The sequence below is a fragment of the Hirundo rustica genome, chromosome Z (genome assembly GCF_015227805.2).
Source record: "Hirundo rustica isolate bHirRus1 chromosome Z, bHirRus1.pri.v3, whole genome shotgun sequence".
NCBI lineage: Eukaryota > Metazoa > Chordata > Aves > Passeriformes > Hirundinidae > Hirundo > Hirundo rustica.
Genome location: NC_053488.1, coordinates 75,349,950 through 75,369,774, shown reverse-complemented (window position 1 = coordinate 75,369,774; position 19,825 = coordinate 75,349,950). Strand labels below are relative to the sequence as shown.

At 46.1% G+C, this 19,825-nt stretch overlaps 1 pseudogene; it reads left to right on the top strand.

Annotated features, from left to right (window-relative positions):
• The first annotated feature begins 7,673 nt into the window (after positions 1–7,673).
• Positions 7,674–8,695, top strand: LOC120765833 (choline/ethanolaminephosphotransferase 1-like; annotated as a pseudogene).
• Positions 8,696–19,825: the final 11,130 nt, after the last annotated feature.

Genomic DNA, 19,825 nt, shown 5'->3' with positions numbered 1-19,825 from the left:
ACACTCAACAATCCAGCCAGCAACACATGGACAGGATACTGATGGCAGTCCATGGCTGGGAGAGCATTTGTAGACGTATCCAAGGGCAAACTTCCCAGGAACTCTTCACAGCTCTGGGATCTGCCCATCAGCTCTGTCAGAAGTTTCAACAGAACCACCAAAGGGCCCAGCAGCTTCCAGCCACACTTCCTATCACACTGCCTGGGCAGCTGCGTTGCTTGCTGCAAAAGCACTCTTTTTCTCCTCTTCCCCAATGCCCTGTGGACACTTGCAGCCAAAATATAAAGCTTCTGGCCCTCCACGTGATATGATAATACAGTTTTTATATTTCCATGATGAAATGGAATGGGATGAAAGAAAGCTGTCCTGTGGGTCAGGCTTAGGTGGTCCCAGCAGACAGAGCTCCTGGGATCAGCTCTGCTCACAGCTTGCAAAGCACGGACAGCCATGCACCCAGAGGGAAGGTTATCCCCTATACACCCTGTGGAGCTGGTCTTGTAGCAGCTGCAATGGGCCAGGAAATCAATCTCTTTGTGCAGTTCTTAAGCTGTGTAGTGTTCGATCTGCCAGGGTTGAGACAGAGGGGCTGATGTCATTTGCCATGCCTAGAAGGTCTGGAACACAGAACAGCGTTCAAGGTCAGACTGAAGACCTGCAGAGTCCCCAGGAGCCCTCCTGCCAGTGGCATCTCATCCAACTCTTTCCATGGCCAGGAGAGAGCAGGGGCCAGTGGGATCCGCTGGAAGGCGCTGGATACAAATATCCCATGCACCCCTTAAATCCTTCTCTACTCTGCCTGCACTGCCCCTCGACTGTGAAGAGAGCAGAGCTCTTACAAGATGGGGCAGGAATTGAAGTTTCCTGGCTCTCTACTCCACCCTGCTCAGCCCCAGTTGACACCCCACTACACTCACTCACCATCACAGATCATCTGGAGCTCTTCCTGCTGTCGTCCTCTCATAGCTGCCCAATGAGCCCTGGGAACACAGAGTTTGTCATGGCCCCAGTGACTCAGCTCCCCCACACCAGTGCTGCCAACCCAGCCACATGCCCTCTTCCCGTGGCAGGGCTGAACCCAGGACCTTCCAAGATTGCGGAACCCCGGGGTGAGAGAGGGTGGCAGTGGGACTGCCAGAGACTGTGGCCCTGAACCAGGGAGCCAGGGCTCCAAAGTCTCTGGGCTAAATTCTGTCACCAGTGCAGCAGCCAGGGCTGGGGCAAAGCTGTGGTGGGACAGAATGGGCCCTGGGGCTGTGGCTTACCAATGAACCTGACGGCTGTCTCTCACATGGACTCCTGTGAGCTCTGCAGGTATGCCAGGGACTGGCGCCATGTTGAGGGTTAAGTTTTCCTGTGGAATTTTCCCCCCCCATAAGTTCCTAGGAGACTAAATACTGATAGTTAAAGGGTGCTCAACCCGGACAAAGGAAGCTGATCACTTAGTTTTGGGGGAGGGAAAAAGCTCCCGAGAGCTGAAGGTGGTGGACTCATCTGCTCTCAGTTTTCCGGGCAGGATGGTCAGGCAACAGGTAACTGCCTGGAGTCCACGGTTAACGGAGGAGTCTGGTCCTGGGAATTCTATCATCTGTTGGAGCGCCCAGGAATTCAGAGCTTCTTCACTGCCCTGCTGGATTTTAGGTCAGCCCGGGTCCAGCCACTGCGGGTTCTCTGGCACTGCCCACTTTGCCTGCCAGGGCACCCCCCTGCCTGCCGAGGACAATCCACCACTTCCAGCCATCAGCGCTGGAGTTTCCACCGTTTGCCCCTCGGGGTTCTTGGTTCTGTTTTACTATTATTATAATTGCTGTTGAGATTTGTCTGTCCTGTTATATTTACTAGTAAAGGACTGTTATTCCTTTCCCCATAGCCCTGACTGAAAAGTGGTTTTTTTTAATCTTCCATATTATAATAACATGGAGGGAAGGATTTGAATTTCTCATTCCTAGAGAGGCCTACCTCTCCCTAGCAGACACCTGTCTTTTCAAAGCGAGACACGCCAGTACTCATCTGTTGTGTTTCTGGCAGCTGGAGAGAGTGCAAGGGCAGGAAGAGAAGGGTTGGTATAGACTCTTTGCATTGGCCAGCTGGTCCCTGTGCCCAGGACTGGGCTCTCAACACACTAAAATGTCCTCCTTTCTTATTTATTCAGGTGAGAATTGCTACTTAGAATGTATGTTTTTCTTTTATGTTTGAAAAGAGATCTGAAGTGTCTTGTGTCAAAGGAGAGACATTATGGAAACAAGATTCTCCACCTACTTTTGATTTGTTTGGGTGGGGGGGTGTTGGTGTTTGGGGTTTTTTGGGGGGTGGTGTTTTTTGGTTTTATTTGTTTGTTTGTTTAGTTTAGTTTAGGGAGTTTTGTTGTTGTTGTTGTTTAGTTGGTTTTTTGTTTGGTTGGTTAGTTTGGTTTGGTTCGTCTGCTTAGTTTTAGCGTGAGACCTACAGTATACAGAAAGTTAAAATCCCTGGCAGGTGCACACCTGGAAAGCAGTTTTATGCTTAAGGAGGCAGACTTTTCTTCCTAGCATTAACAGAGTAAACCCTGCTTTGTTTCTTCATTTCTTCACTTGAACCTTTTGCAAATATTTGCATTTTCTTTATCCTATATACTGACAACAGATGTCTTAATTTTCTTGCTCTCTTTTACTCTGACATAGGTCTAGAATGTCTTCAAGTTCCTCTGATAAGAAGACATTCTTTACTGAAGGACACAGCAAATATTGGAAATCAGGTTTTGAGTCTATGAAATGTCCAGGTCCCCAGTATTTCCCTTGACATGAACTGCAAGATGCAGATGGCCAAGCTAATATTCCTGGACAAGACAAGGGAGATGTATCTTCCCTTGCTTGGCAAGAAGTTGTTCCAGCAAGCAGATGAAAGATGCAGGAGGGCACCTGAACCCCAGGAGCCCTGCAGAATTTTTCTGCCTCTCTCAGTTTGTGTGTCACAAATAAACACACAGGCTCATAGCCACACATCTGGATGAGGAATAGTCCATACCATTTCAAGTCCAAGAGCAGTCTTCCAAAACCACTTCTGAGCTACCTTAGGCAGTGACTAAACTACCTGTGACAGCAGCCAGAACGAGATGTAATTACTACTGAAAACTCCCCTTAATCCCAGGCTTGTTCCTTTGTCATAGCCCTCATCAGAATATTTCACCATGACCTTTAGTTGTCCTGGAGCTATTCAGGCAACAAATGCCACCTCCCCTTGGCAGTCACAGCCTGAATGGGCACAGAGGATGAGAATTTCTTCCAGCTGAGGTACCTGGGTGTCACTAGAGGACAGGAGTAAATACTCAGAGATTTGACTCCACAAGATGAAGGCTGAAGAAGAAAGAAGAACTTTGTTATTTACAAAGACCTCGCTTTTATAGGTTTTGAAGAGTGACCAGGGATTGAAGAACAAGATTACCACCTCTCCATCCCACTGGCAGGCTAGAAGTCCATCAGCTGACTATCATCAGAAAGGAAGGTGGAAAACAAGATGTTTACATCAGAAGGCTGTGCAAAAATTCAGTCAGAGCTATAAGCATCTCACAAAAGCTCACATAATGCGGCAACACCTGGGCTCTTAAATGTCTCTGGCACACTTCCACTAGCTCAGCTCATTAAAGAGGGAGGATAATGATCCTGGCAGACCTGAGCAGCACGTCCAGGAGACAGGGTGTGGTGGTTCGGCTAGGAAGGGATTTTTCAGGAAGCTATAGCTTGACAAACCAGTAAGAAAGGGATACCTGAACACACAAGTGTTAAATATGGGGAGATCCTGGAAAACTTCCTTTTTCCTCCGTGCCTTGGAAGAGGCAAGCTGGCCCCAGCTCCCGGCTCCCGGGGGACCAGGCCCACCCGGCCCCTGCCCGGGCCAGGCTTTTCCCAGAAAGCTGCCCAGGCTCTCAGGCCGGGGGAGGGGAAGAGAATAGACCGCCTTCCAGGCCCGGATCGGGTTTCCAGCACCTGTAAAACACCCGGCTGAGCTGCGGAGGCCGAGCCCGTCCCCGCTCCGGTGACGGCCGGGCAGAGGAAGAAAAGGGGCGGGGAGGAAAGCCCAGCCTGCTCCAGAGAGCACGCGGCTGAGATCGAAGGCGGCGCTGCAGCCAGGCAGGCGGCCTCCTGCAGGAGCCGGAGCCTAAGAACTCTGGCCTAACCCAGTGAGGCCTCATCCTACCACCTTTGGTCACTCCTAGGTGGAACCATCATGCCCTCTGTAGACCTAAGCGAGATTTAACTCTTGCCGAACACCAGATAGAACTTCCAAAGCTCTAGCTGTTCCCTGAGTGAAAACAAAGTGATTAAACTATAAGGAAATACAGCACAGACAGTCCGTGAAGAGAGAGTGAAAAGCGTATTAATAAGAACAATAAAGAGCTTACAATTTAAAGCTAGACTTTTCTTATTTAAACCATGGTAATGAACTCTATAGGTAGATTATCCCTTTAAAACATAGAAAAATAGGCATTTGGGGAGATGATTGTTTAGATTTGTGGATTTTAAGCAAAGGTATCTGTAATGGACTAAGTGAAGTAGTTGTAATTCTTATGATCCCATGAGATGCTTGAACAGAAAGAGATGAGAAGCCCTCTGCGCCAGTGAAGAAGTGAGAAGACGTTTCTGTTCCCTGAGATGAAAAATCCTTTGCGTTTAGAGTTGTTCATCTTTAAAACGTAACACCCCAGTATGCAAGAGACCCATGACCTACAAGCGGTTTGGGAAACTGCTGATAGGAGGAGATTTCACAAAAGCAGGTTTTCCCCAGGCAGCTGTTTTTGTGACAGTTAGGACCCACAAGAGAACAGTTCTATGTTGTCAGTGGGGGGAAATTCCATCGTAAACTAAGAGAGACTCCTCTCCCTAAAGAACTGATGAAAGATTATTTTCAAATGGTGAAACTGACTGAAAATCACAGGTTTTGTGTATGTTGTTTGGGAGAAAGTGAACAGTTTGTGGGTGAGGAAGAGTATTTTGAAAGTTTCATTTTGGTTCTTATTTTCTTCTTTTAGTGTGTGTTAATAAGCTTATCTGTTTACCTTTAAGTTGGGCCTGCCTGACTTTTTCTCCTGTCTCACAGCAGAAAAGATGTTTAAACCACTACACTAAATTTGGCAAACAGAGATCAAATGTGAAGCCACTACACAGAGTGACTCAAACCAGGGCATCACAGCTTCAGTTTTAACAAGACTAGTGCGATCATCACACAAAACAGTTCATGGAGATACTCAGCTGAGGATGGGGAATGTACAGAGAGATTTTTAGTCAGGGGGGAGCAGCACTAGAACAACCTGAAGTGGTGTTTGCAGACAAAACAAACCCAAGTGAGGAAGAAGAGAAAGTGGCAGAAGTTGCTTGTGAAGTTCAACAAAGAACCATTATTTCACATTAAGTTCATTCCAAAACTGAGGTGCATTTTCAGGGCAGTTACCATGACTTCTTTGCAGGTTTTGTTTGTTTGTTTGTTTGTTTGTTTGTATAAAAGACCTTCTATTCTCTCTTCTTACACTCTAAAGTACAGTGACTAAGGTGGCCCCCTAAGTGTTGGTTTTAAGTGTTTTAAATTCACCAAACTGAAAAGTATGGCTCTGTACCTGGTGTTGCAGAAAGATTGTCTTTGCTGATGGGATTCTATCTTGTAGGCAAATATTTTTAGTTATGTAAAAGTAAAAATTGGAGTAAAAGTCTTCCCATTCTAGGTTAAGACTGAATCATGATTTTAAAGCATTAAGATTTTAGCTAAGGGTTAGAAGCAATTTATATTGATCAAGATGTAAGTTAGATTAGTAAATGGTAGGTTAATGATTATTAGATGCCTAAGCTAGAGCTAATTGTTATATTTTGAATATGTTCATAGAAGAAAGTGGAGAAAGCGAACCATTATAAGAACAGATTGCAACCAGTAAGAACAGTGGCCAGCACCTGGACTTCATACCAATCAAACACAAAGCAGGGGACCTTGGATCATGCCAGAGGGTCACAGAGACCTGATGAAGACTTGTAGCAGGGTTTTTGGAGACAGACACAGAGAGGTCTGACAGTGCTGGGAAAGTTCTGTTGTTTTAGCACTGTCAAGGACATTGAGCCTGAGAACCAAGAAGAAGAGCCTGGGAACAAGCTGTTGGCCCCTCAACAAAGTGTAAACAGGTAACTGCAAAGGAATGCTTATGCAGATAACACTAGCCAATAGTTAGTAGTAAAATGCCGTGTGAACAGCTTGTGCACAAGAATGATATATGTATAAAAGAACCCTGTGTACCCTCAATAAATTGAGCATTCACCACTACTTCTGTGAAGAAGGTGTTTGACTCTGGCTGTTCCCCCTGTTTTTGTTTTCATTTTGTTTTTCTTTCTTTTCAGAAATCACCTTCAACTGGCGCCCGAACTTCGGACCTTGGGGTGATGACCCGGAGGAGAAAATTAGCAGTGGGATGCTGAGCGGTTGGATGCTGAAATCGCCGACAGATGCAGCTGCATTGAGGTGAGACCCTCCGGAAAATAGCGGTCAGACGCTGATCTGCCAAGAGATGCATCAGCATTGAGGCAGAAGCTCACTGTCCTTGCAAATAGATTGCGAGGCTGAGCTTGTAAAGGAAGCAGGGGGCAGTTTCTTGAAAAAAGGTGGAAGGCTCTGAGTACTCACTTCCCTGCCCCATTGACGACGGCAAGCATGGAATGCGAATTTGCTGCCGCATTGAAGTTATTTATTATTATACTCTGTAAGAGAGAAAATACAGTAGCAGAAAAAGTACTGCAAAAGCTGATTAACTGGGCGCGAGGAAATGGACATTTAACAACTCGGCGGCACTGCGAAGTTGGGGAGGCGCCGCGGGGCCCCTGCCATGCCCTCCTGCCGCCTCCGGTGCTCCGGCACCATCGCTGGCCGATGCCCGGCTCGCCGCTCCTGGCCCGCGGACCATCCCCACCGCCCGAGCGCCGCTGCTCCCGCCGCCCCGCAGCAACAGGCAGGATGAGGAGGAAGCGGCCCCCGGGAGTCCGCACCACGCTGCCGCTGCTGCCACCAGGGCTGGGGCTGGGGCCGCCGCTCCCAGCGCCGCCGCTCCCACAACACATGCGCCGACTGTCCCCCCTTTCTCGTCTGTGCCCGAAGAGACACCGGTCAACCAAGAGAGGGGAACCCGTGACCCCTGCTGTCAACCACCTTCCCCCGACAATGTTCCGCTGCTGGACGAATTAGAGGAGGACCACGATGGTGGAGCAGAACCCCCGGCAGAACCCACGATTGGTTTAAAAGAACTGACTGATCAAACAGTTCAGGCAGTGATGCAGCGCCTGAATGAGCAAGCGCATGCAGCAACGAAGCTGCTGCTGGAAAAAGCCCAAGAACTATCTACAATAAATGCTAGAAATCAGGAGGAGCCAACATCGTTCAGCTCCCAGTGAACTCCAATGCAACAGTTGCTAGAACAAGCTGCACAAAGCAGTTCCCTTGCAACGCCTTCACCTGCCCCACCCTGTGACTCGATGGTCCAGAATTATACGTGATGTTATACTAGGACAGTGGGAACCTGCAGGACACATGGCACGTCCTGTAGCGTGTCCTGTCCTGTCGTGTTCAGAGATGGCAATCCTGTGTATGAGCAGCATGAATGGAAAATCTTGCAACAGGTAAAAAAAATACAGTAAAAGAGCACAGCTTGAAATCTGAAAAGTGCTCGAACAATGTTGGATTGGATTCATACTGCAGATATCAATTCTCCAGCCTGGATTGCCTCCAATTTGATCACCATCATCCAACTGTTAATAAATATATTTACAACTCTGTTATTAGTATGTTACTGCTCAACAGCTTCGAAGGCAGACACCTTCCTGGACATTCATTGCTTGTGCTTGTGGCATTCCAGTCCCTGGATGCTACAGATGGAAAACAAGCAAGAAGGACAAATAGCAGCACTCCATTAAGAGAGCTTTTTAATCATGGCTGTGATTCATTGTCCACAGTCTTTGTGGTTTTAGAAACTTGTATTGCTGTGCAGCTGGACGCCAACCCTGACCAGATGGTCTTCTGTTGTTTTGCTGCAACATTCATGTTTTACTGCATGCACTGACAGACATACGTCTCAAGAACGCTGCGCTTCAGCATGATTGATGTGACTGATGTAGAAATCTTCATAATAATCATGCATTTACTGGCAGTGATTGGAGGACCACCTTTTTAGCAATCTCTGATTCCAAGACTGAACATTCAGGTGAAAATACTCCCAGCTCCTTGTACTGTAGCAGGAACCATATTCTCCTGTACAAACTGGAGTTGGCAAAAAATTGATCCACTTTAGCAGGAACAAGTGTCCTCTCACCTTTTCTTCATATTGGCTCCGTGATTGCCTTGGCTGCAATGATCTACAAGAAATCTGCTGTGCAGCTCTTTGAGAGGCATCTCTGCGTCTACATGCTGACTTTTAGCTTTGTGTCTGCCAAGATCACAAATCAACTGGTGGTTGCCCACATGACCAAAAGTGAAATGTATCTATATGACACAGCACTCATAGGCCCAGCATTGCTGTGCCTTGACCAGTATTTTAACAGCTTTATTGATAAGTATATTGTCCTCTAGGTTGCCCTGATCCTGTCCCTGTTTAACCTGCTCCGATACTGCTTGAGCGTGTGCAGCCAGAATTGCTGCCCACCTGTACATCCATGTGTTCCGCATCAAGGGCTGCCCCACGCACTCGAACCATCACTAGGGATGGGAGCTGCCACAGAGGAATGGAAAAAGAGTTGGGTTTCTACAGGAATGCATGAAAACTTGTAAGAGACAAATGCTAAAACCAGATGAGAACAAAGTAATTTATAATAATCAAGGTGGTATAAGTTTTCTTCTTTGTTATCAGTAACATTCCTTAACAGTCTCCTTCATGAGAGAGTGAATTCCGAGTTCATCCTAGTCAACTCTTGTCTTGGTTTGAAAAGACAGGTGTCTGCTAGGGAGAGGCAGGCCTCTCTAGGAATGGGGAATTCAAATCCTTCCCTCTGTGTTATTATAATTTGGAAGGGTAAAAAAAGACTTTTCAGTCAGAGCTATGGGGAAAGGAATAACAGTCCTTTACTAGTAACTATAACAGGACAGACAAACCACAACAGCAATTACAATAATAGTAAAACAGAACCAAGAACCATGAGGGGCAAATGGCGGAAACTCCGGCGCTGATGGCTGGAAGCGATGGATTGTCCTCGGCAGGCAGGGGGGTGCCCTGGCAGGTGAAGCGAGCAATGCCGGAGAACCCACAGTGGCTGGACCCAGGCTGACCCCAAAATCCAGCAGGGCAGCGAAGAAGCTCCGAATTCCTGGGCGCTCCAACAGATGATAGAATTCCCAGGACGAGACTCCTCCGTTAACCGTGGACTCCACGCAGCTACCCATCGCCTGACTGTCCTCCTCCCAGAAAACCGAGAGCCGCGAGACCACTGCCCTCAGCTCCCCGGGAGCCTCTTCCCTCCCCCAAAACTAAGTGATCAACTTCCTTTGTCCGGGTTGAGCACCCTTTTACTATCAGTATTTAGTCTCCTGGCAACCTATGGCGGGGCGGGAGGAGGGGGGAAATTCCACAGGAAAACTCAACCCCCAACATTATCCACCCCAAATTTTTTTTTCCCATACTAACATATTATATTGAATTTAAACCTTTAAATTATATACTTATATATACATGTGAATATAAATACAGACACAGTCACAGTGTTCACCGAAAAACAAGGTCTCCTTGAGGTATGCAGCAGGTCTCTCTACCCTTTTGCATCACCCACTATGTACAGTCAGGTCCCTGAGCAAAAACAACCCCAGGAGCGGGATTGTCTTTGCTGGAGGCAGAATTAATCTAAACAACTTTTCTCAGCATTCCTCTCATGTGTACCACTGGAACCTTATCTCCGTCTCTTGTTCTCAGGGGCTCAGATTGGGCAGGGCCTGCTTGGTTGGTGGAACCTCGAGTGTTCATTAACCAGGTGGCCTTTGCTAAATTAATCTGCCAGTTCTTGAAAGTCCCCCCACCCAGTGCCTTCAAAGTGGTTTTAAGCAGGCCATTGCACTGTTCAACTTTCCCGGCTGCTGGTGCATGATAAGGAATATGGTACACCCACTCAATGCCATGTTCTCTAGCCCAGGTGTCTATAAGGCTGTTCTTGAAATGAGTCCCATTGTCAGACTCAATCCTCTCAGGGGTACCCTGTCTCCACAGGATTTGTTTTTCAAGGCCCAGGATGGTGTTCCGGGCAGTAGCGTGAGGCACAGGGAAGGTCTCCAACCATCCAGTGGTGGCTTCCACCATGGTCAGCACATAGCGCTTGCCTTGGCGGGTTTTCGGAAGGGTGATGTAGTCAATCTGCCAGGCTTCTCTATACTTATACTTGGACCATCACCCGCCATACCATAGGGGCTTCACCCGTTTGGCCTGCTTGATTGCAGCACACGTCTCACAGTCATGGATAACCTGAGAAACACTGTCCATGGTTAGATCCATCCCTCGGTCTCGTGCCCACTTATAGGTGGCATCTCTGCCCTGATGGCCTGAGGCATCATGGGCCCATTGAGCTAGGAACAACTCTCCCTTGTGTTGCCAATCTAAGTCTATCTTTGACACCTCTATCTTTGCAGCTTGATCTACCTGCTCGTTGTTTTGGTGCTCCTCATTAGCCCGACTCTTGGGGACATGGGCATCTACATGACGGACTTTGACAGGTAGCTTCTCTATCTGAGTGGCAATGTCCTTCTACTCATCTGCAGCCCAGATTGGCTTTCCTCTACACTGCCAATTGGCCTTTTTCTACCTGTCTAGCCAACTTCACAGAGCATTGGCCACCATCCACGAATCAGTGTAGAGGTAGAGCTTTGGCCACTTCTCTCTTTCAGCAATGTCCAGGGCCAGCTGAACAGCTTTGAGTTCAGCAAGTTGGCTTGACCCACCTTCTCCTTCAGTGGCTTGTGCAACCTGTCGTGTGGGGCTCTATACAGCTGCTTTCCACTTCCGGTTCATCCTTATGATATGGCAGGAACCGTCAGTGAAAAGAGCATAGCGTGTTTCTTCTGCTGGCAGTTGGTTGTATGGTGGACCCTCTTTGGCACGTGTCACTGGTTCCTGCTCCTCTTCATCTGTGAGACTAAAGTTTTCACTTTCTGGCCAGTTTGTGATTAACTCCAAAATCCCAGGGCAATTTGGGTTTCCAATGCGGGCGCGCTGAGTGATGAGGGCAATCCATTTGCTCCACGTGGCGTCAGTGACATGATGAGTGGAGGGAACTTTTCCTTTAAACATCCACCCCAGCACCAGTAGTCGAGGTGCCAGCAGGAGTTGTGCTTCTGTGCCAATCACCTCTGAGGCAGCTTGAACTCCCTCACAGGCAGCCAAGATTTCCTTCTCTGTTGGAGTGTAGTTGGCTTCGGACCCTCTGTAGCTTCGGCTCTAGAATCTCAGTGGTCGGCCACAGCTCCAGCTCGTACTGAAGCTCCAACATATCTGGCACAGCAGCACTTAGTGGTGGGGTGACTTCATTCAGAGCACAGTAATCCACCGTCAGTCTCCATTCCCCACTGGATTTATGCACTGGCCATATAGGGCTATTGAAAGGTGAACGAGCAGCCTTGCTGACCAGCCCTTGGCTCTCCAGTTTACGAATCATCTCATGGATAGGAATCACAGAGTCTCTGTCTGTGCGGTATTGCCGACGGTGTACTGTTGCTGTGGCGATTGGTACCTGTTGTTCTTCAACTCTCAGTAGTCCCACAGCAGAGGAGTCATCTGAGAGACCAGGCAAGGTATTCAGTTTTCTGATGTCTTCTGTCTCTACAACAGCTATCCCAAAAGCCCAATGATATCCTTTTGGGTCTTTGAAATATCCATTTCTGAGAGAGTCTATGCTGAGGATGCATGGGGCTTCTGGGCCAGTCACAATGGGGTGTTTTTGCCACCCATTCCCGGTTAAACTCACTTCGGCCTCCAATACAGTCAGCTGCTGGGACCCTCCTGTCACTCCAGAAATAGAAATGGATTCTGTTCCTACATACCTTGATGGCATCAGGGTACATTGGGCACCAGTGTCAACCAAAGCCATATATTTTTGTGGGTCAGATGTGCCAGGCCATCAGATCCACACAGTCCAATAGATCCGATTGTCCCTTTCCTCTACCTGGCTAGAGGCAGGGCCCCCCTATTCCTGGTCATGGTACATGTTGCTCTCTTCCTGTAAATATGTTCCTGAGGTCCCTTCAAGAGGATCAGTCATATCATTCTTCCTATACCGTCTGGAGTTCTGTGCCTGAGAGACTAGAGCAGTGTTGGCTCTAGATGAGCTCTTTGTGGTAGGTGTCTCTCTTTTCAGTTCATGTAACCGGGCTGCTAAGGAGGAGGTGGGTTTTCCATCCCACTTCCTCATGTCTTCTCCATGCTCCGGAAGAAAAGACCAGAGGTTACCCTGTGGAGTGTATCCTCTCTCCCTGGCGGGTGGGTACCTGCTCCTAATGGCAGAGACTCTTGTTGGTTCTGGCGAGACGTGGTAGATTTCTTCCTTAAGTTCCTTTTTCGGTTTCTGATGGCCCTCTTCAGTCAAACTCCGGACTTGCTCAGCCAGCCTTGTTTTCATGGATGAGGCATGGGTACGAAATGGGGCAGTGACAGCGTCCTCATAATTTCTTAGTTTATTGACCAAGACGCCCACCTTGTCCTCACCTTCCCTGCACTGCAGCATTGTCAGGTAACGGGAGTACATCTCTGGTCCAAGCCGTGCGAATCTCAACCACATCTGCAATGTGCACTGGACGTCATCTGGGCTTTTAGGAAATCTCTCGTCTTCTGAGAAAATGATCTCCAGCACAGCCAATTCCCTCAGGCATCGGATACCTTGTTCCATTGTGCTCCATTTTCCTTGGTGCACCTGGAGGTCTTCTTTACAAAGGTATCTGTCCCTCACACTTGTTAGCAGTCGCCGCCAGAGGCTGAGAGTTTGTTGGGTTCTCCCGATCCCCTGGTCAATGACCACATCCCGAGACAGCGATCCCAGTTGCCTGGCCTCACTTCCATCCAGGATGGTGTCATTGGCTGCGGCATCCCAGATGCGGAGCGGCCAGGTCAGGATGGACTCGTTTGTGTGGCGGGTGAATTCCCTCCGCAGGTCACGCAGTTCACCCAGGGACAGAGAGCGGGTGATGATCTCTGGCTCTGTCTCTTCTGCTGGGTGCGAAGGTCCTGCCACATCCCCATCAGTCACTATGCAGACTGATTTGCTCTTTGATTTCTTCTTCTGAACAGGGGCAACTGTTACGGGTTTAGGTTGTTCTGCTTCAGTGACGGTTTGTGTGGAGATGCTGATGGCACCTTTGGTTTCTTTTGCCTCTGTGACAGCTTGTGTAGACACTGACACTGTTGCTTTGTTTTTGGTTCCTTTCTCCTCTGTGACAGTCTGAGTAGATGCAGATACTGTTTCCTCTGTGACAGTTGGTGTAGACACGGATGTGGTTGTTTTGCATTTGTTTCTTTTTCCCTCTTCCTCAAGGAGATGCTGCACCACACCACAAAGTGTTTGATTTCTAAGCATGGTGAGCATGGTGCAGGCCGTGCAGAGAAGACAAAGCAGAACTAACAACAATATTATGCTGTCCTTGGCACCAAAAGAGAACTCAATACTTTTGAAAACTGCTGGACCAGACCTAAAAGACTGGAAAAAATCATTCCTTACCCCTCCCCACAGGGGCTGGGTGCGATTGTTGAGAGCCCAGATGTAGCATTCTGGACCAGGACAAGCAAACAAAATAGAATATATATTCCGAATGATGCTCATTGCCTCCGAGGTTATCATACAATAAACATAATAGACCAATAGAGAAATTTTGGTACCATACCCTGGTCTACGCATGAGCATTAAGACTGGCAAATACTGCCCCATGTGTGGGAAAATGTAGAGAGCTAGGTATAAGATATATGAAAGCATGTTGAGCATCATAGAGGACAGCTGGTTTTTTTCTCACTACAAAATTGTAATTCTGACTTTTCTCAGTACCTCCTGCCCCATGTTGGACGCCAAAATATATGTGCTGGCTTGAAGGCAAAACCAGCGAGAGACTCCAAGTCAGAAAAAACCAATTTAATAGGAGAGGAAAAAAAAAAAGTTAAAATAAAATAAAACACATGCAACAGTACAAAAGGTCACTGACAGAGTCAGAATACAACCTGAAACCGCGGTGGTAGCAGTCCAGATGAAGTGGTCTTGTTGAAGCAGTGGTCCCGCAGAAAGGTCTGGTAGCTCTTGTCCTTTGGGAATCCAGTGGGTAAGACTGCCTGTGCTGTCCCAAATGCCAGAAAATATCCAGGTGGGAATGCTTGGCTCCTCCCCCCGGGCAGAGCATCTCACAATGGGCTGATATCATTTTATCGGCCAGCAAGGAAGGAAAAGAAGGAAGAAGAGCACTGATCATCAAGTCCTTGCTGAGACAGCTGGTGGTTGAGGCCCCGGTGAACAACGCCCTCCTGACCCAGACTGGGTTGTATGTAGCGTGCATTTTTGATCGCCAAGGCCCCTGGGATCGTTGGAACTTTCCCAGGACTTGCATGAGTGGCAAGAAAAAGAGCGTCCTCAGAGTCAGGAATTAATAGTTACAGAAGTGAGCTGCGGAGTTTGTGGTGCACAATTTGCGAGAGAGACACCAAAGCTTTGGCGTGAGGGTGGTTTGTGTGACCATTGCTATAATGATACCCTTGGTGCCTTTTATCAAGCAGCACAGGTAGTGTTGAGAATACCTAACCCTGTTCCTGATGATTTTGGTGGAGTAGCAGATTGGAGATTTGTGCAGACAGTGTGGGCGATTAAGAGAGGGATGTGGCAGGTCCACATGGTAAGACGTTCTCGCGTGTTGCGTGCTTTTTGCTCATGGTGTCAACAAGTGTTGCAGGATCTTCTCAATTAGCTCATCAATTTTCTAAGAGAACTAATGTATGGGTGACATTTGCCAATGTGACTGGACAGGATTCTATTTGCCTTAGCCTGGCCAATCCCCAAGACCCATTCAGAAATTATTTAATAGGAACACCCCCTTGGAGCCCTCAGGAATTTAAAGGTTATGTGAAAAATGAGACATTTCTGAATCTTACTGTGGCAAACAGCACGGTGTGGTTGTCAGATTTTGCAGCCGCCCAGGCTGATGAAGGCTGGCAGTATAAAAATTATAGAGCAACTTGATGATGTGCTTACTTCACCACCTGAAGAATTAGACCTTCTTGAATGTATGAATACCAGCTCTACGAATAGAAGTGAGGGAGGTTGGGTGTCCTTTGAGCCCCTCACAGAGCAGTGTTTAAATATAGCATAGCCAGAAATGGGCTGCAATAAATTCAGCTCAACTATCTAGTAGCAGTGTACACCAACAACTTTATTCCAAATGTAATTTGACTGGCAAACCGGTGCGACGCCTTCCACCAGGAACATTTTTAATATGTGGGGACCGCGCTTGGAATGGAGTCCCGGCCAGCCCACATGGGAGCCCATGCTATTTAGGGAAGCTTGCCCCGTTTCACCCTAACATAACCGCATTGATGACTTTAGCAAAAATCACTCAGAGAAAATGTGCCATACATGAGTGGGACTGTACAGACATAAAAAATCCCAAATTCTGGTCCCAAGCTAGGACAGTGTTAACATCCATGTTGTCCTAGAGTGACTGTGTATCCCCCAGTTGTCTATTGGGTGCAAAGGGGAAGGGAAGCGCTGTTTGTTTTTCCCCAGGAAAACTCTGCTGCTCAGAGTGACCTTGAATTGGGGGAGTTGGAACACTGCAAGATGAAAGAAGCTCTGTTTTTTTCCCCCGGCAGTTAGTTAGTTAGTTTAGTGCTAGAGTAGTTAGACCCTGTAGAATAGCTGAAGCTTTTTTTTTTTTTTTTTTTTCTTTTTTTTTTTTTTTTTTTTTTCTTTTTCTTTTTCTTTTTCTTTTTTTTCCTTCCTTTTTTTTCTTTTTTGCCCTCTCCTTCGAACTGTTCCAACCTCTCCGGACTAAGCACCTGGGGGAAGCACCGGGGGGCCTCCACAGGGGACCCACCCCACCAAGACCAGCCCTGCACATCTCCTTTTCTCCCAGCGCCAGCGGAGACGGAGCGGCGGGGCACAGTGACTATCTTCAAGAGGAGACTTTCTCTCTTTAAGTTTGTTATCTCTCCATAAGCGGCATGAAGCTCTTGTCATCCGGTATTGTGCTGGGAGTGCTTTGCCTGTTTAATAAACAGGTTTTTTCCACTTCTCTCTGAGGAAGTCTTTTCCCGAACCGGTTGGGGGAGGGGAGGGGGGCCCCGTGGGAGGGTTTGCCCCAAAATCTGCCTGAAACCACAACACATGTTTATACCAGGAGCAACAGCCACCAGAGCAATCACCACATTGAAGCAGATGGCATGCTGGACCAAATCAGAATTAAACTTAACTAGCCTAATTTTAGGTAAGCTATCAGCAGATGTTACTGGTATTAATCATGCTGTTTTGCAAAACCGTGCTACGATTGATCTTTGCTTTTAGTACCTAACCAAAGGTGTGAAGAGTTTGAAGGAATGTGTTGCATGAACCTGTCAGACCATTCTGGATCAATTCACAAAAATTGCAATTAATGAAGAACAAATTACATGATGTAAAAGAAAGTGATAATGTATTTAGAGATTAGTTAAGTAGCTTTAGGATTACAAGATAGCTGAAGTTTGTTATTAAACAAGTGTTTGTTATATTATTACATATGTTGGTAGGATTATTAGTACTAAGTTGTGTAATGTCTTGTATTAAGAATATGTTGCGTAAGACAATATCTAATGCTTAGCTTGTGCAAAAGAAAAAGGAGGAATTGCAGCAGGATTTTTGGAGACAGACACAGAGGGGCCTGACAGTGCTGGAAATGTGCTGTTGTTTTAGCACTGTCAAGGACATTGAGCCTGAGAACCAGGACGAAGACCTTGGAACAAGCTGTTGGCCCCTCAACAAAGTGTAAACAGATAACTGCAAAGGAATGCTTATGCAGATAACACTAGCCAATAGCTAGTAGTAAAATGCCGTGTGAACAGCTTGTGCACAAGAATGATATATGTATAAAAGAACCCTGTGTAATAAACCTCAATAAATTGAGCATTCACCACTACTTCTGTGAAGAAGGTGTTTGACTCTGGCTGTTCCCCCTGTTTTTGTTTTGGTTTTGTTTTGTTTATCTTTTCAAAAACCACCTTCAAAGGCTCTCCTGACTTCATCCTTTGAGACCACCGAGCCAATTCAAGAGAAGAATTGCGCACGCGTGAAGGACTGATAGCCTCATTTTAATACAGAGTGGGGATGGGAGGTGCTGGGGTTATGTATATGTACTGTATGCAAGCTCTTGGAAAATAGAGGGCAAAGAACCTTGTTTGGGGCGGCCACACCTTTCGGAGATGACTCCTGTGCTGCCCGCCGGTGAATAAACATTGCACTTTCTAACTTTAATTAGTTAGAGGGTCTTTGTCGGTGATTATATCGGTTTTTAATGACTCAAGACCACACCTGTAAGAAGGAAGAAAATGATGAAGATTCTCTTTCCCATTCTGTAGTCAAGGAATCTAAGAAATACATGCTAAATTCAATGACTTACTACTTTTTTCCTAGGAACTGGTTTGCCAGAAATTTCTGACTTTTATCAGTCATGTAAGTCCAAATACAGACTCCAGATAAATCAGTCAGAAAAATATACATTTATTTCTTCAGCTTTTACTATTCACGGTGTTGTGGTCGGACCAAGTAACCTAAATTATTGGCAGGAACACCTTTTGCTACAAGTAACATGTAGAAATAAACAGGAAAGAATGGATTCAGGACCAGCAGTTAGTTTCCAGAAGATCAGGAAGAGTTTGGGTGCTGCATGTCCACCACACCTACACCACTTTAAGGGATACTGCTATCACAGGTGTTGGAGGAAAAATTGTCTAAGTATCTGAGATGAAAAGGTGAAGGCAGTGACATAGCTGCGTGCTGATCAGAAAGTGAAAATTGTGTCTTTCTACACTGCAAGGAGGTCTTACATGCTAGCAGTAGAGCATACAGGAGAGTTTCAGCTGAAACACACATTAATGTATCGCAGATATACTGAAAATATTAATAATTTCTAACAGCTTCTCAAAAATAAGTCAGTATAGACTATTTTAATGCTGCCCTTCTTGCATGTAATACCAGAAGACTAGTGGGAAAAAAAAAAAATTACATAAAACATATTTCACTTTCGGAACTGTCTGTTAACTTGGAACTGGTAAGTATTCACCAGTAAGAAAAACACTAAAATTGCATTTTCAAAGTGGTAAAAAATGTGATTCAAAAGTTACAGTGCCATGTAGGGGAAAAGGAAAGATATGGAACAATAATACTTAAAGTGATCAGGCCTGTACATTGAGTTATGTTCTTTGCAAATTATTTTTATAGTGGAAGGAAGCAATTTTTAGGGGGAAAAAAAAAATCTTAATCTAAGACCATATACCACAGTTTTAAGGCTTTTTCTTTTGTAAAAATTAAAAACCTCTTCTGTTGTTGATTTTTAAACCAATTTTCGGCCCAAACACTGAAATGTAATATCCATTATTTACCTCGTGGTGTTTGTAACTGACATTAAATTCTACCAGTACCATAGAAAGTTGGGGAAGAGTCATGCTGCCAGACAAGATAAGCATATTTCTTTCTAAGTTTCAGTAACCTTAAAACACAGCTAAGGGTAACTTCTCATTCTTAGCCACAGAGTACTGTGGAAAAGTCAGTAGAACCATAACTATACTACAGGTGTGCCTAAACATTCCAGTGGACAATCCACTTTTCAACCACCTGCTTCCTCATCTCTAGGAGGGCACAGGGCCAGTATTCATGTGTTTCTCATGACACAGATATTACAAAGGAGGTCTTCAAAAAGAGGCTTTTCTGGATGAAGCAGCACATAGATGGACATGAGGGAAATAAGAACCATCAAACATTAGAACCATTAAACCATAAAGAAAGCCGTCCCTTCTTTTCTGACCTCCTGTCTTCTCCTTTTTGCCCATTCATTAGAAATTTCATGGTAATTCAGTTGCTGGGATAATTTTTGTGAGTGTTGTTACGCTGTGTTTAAAGGAAGACAAACCCCCTCCCACTAGGGTGGATCATTCATAATTCAGGTTCTGTTTTAAGCAATTTAAGATGAATTGGGAAGAGATTTTCTAGGTAGTGTGTTTCAATTTTTCTCAGAAAGCCAACACACAGAGGAAGAGATGGCAGGGCACCTTTAAAACACTCAGTCCAAAAGACTACTCCAGAATGCAATGAGACCCACAGTCCTTGTGTCAGCATGTCACCCACAGGACAGTGACTGAAGCAACAGAGCTAGGCTCCACACAAAGGGACCTGGAAGAATGGCAAGAGAAGGCAGCGTCACCTGGAACTCAAGACAAGCTGGATGTAAGGAAAACATCCACTGTGTTTGTGGGATGAGCTTCTGCCATACCAAATATACTCACACGAGCCCTCATGGTTAAATTACATAAAGACATAAAAAAAGGACATTGATTAAAAGAGATGGAAGAAATATGTCTATTTTTTCATGCTATGTGTGAAAAACACCAATCAATTGTTTTAAAATTTTAAACGTTTAATAGTAATAAAAAGGTTATAGAAACAGTAATAGAATTAGAGTAATAAAAATTTGGACAATTAGGGTTAGGACAATATGAGACAATAAAAACAAAGTTACAGACGTCTGGGTGCTTTTCTGGGCAAATAAGCTCCGAAAAAGGATGCCCGTTACCAGAGGGTGTCTTAAAAACGATAGCCTGTTGAAGATTAATACATCTCATACATGGTGCATAAATTCCATTCAAACA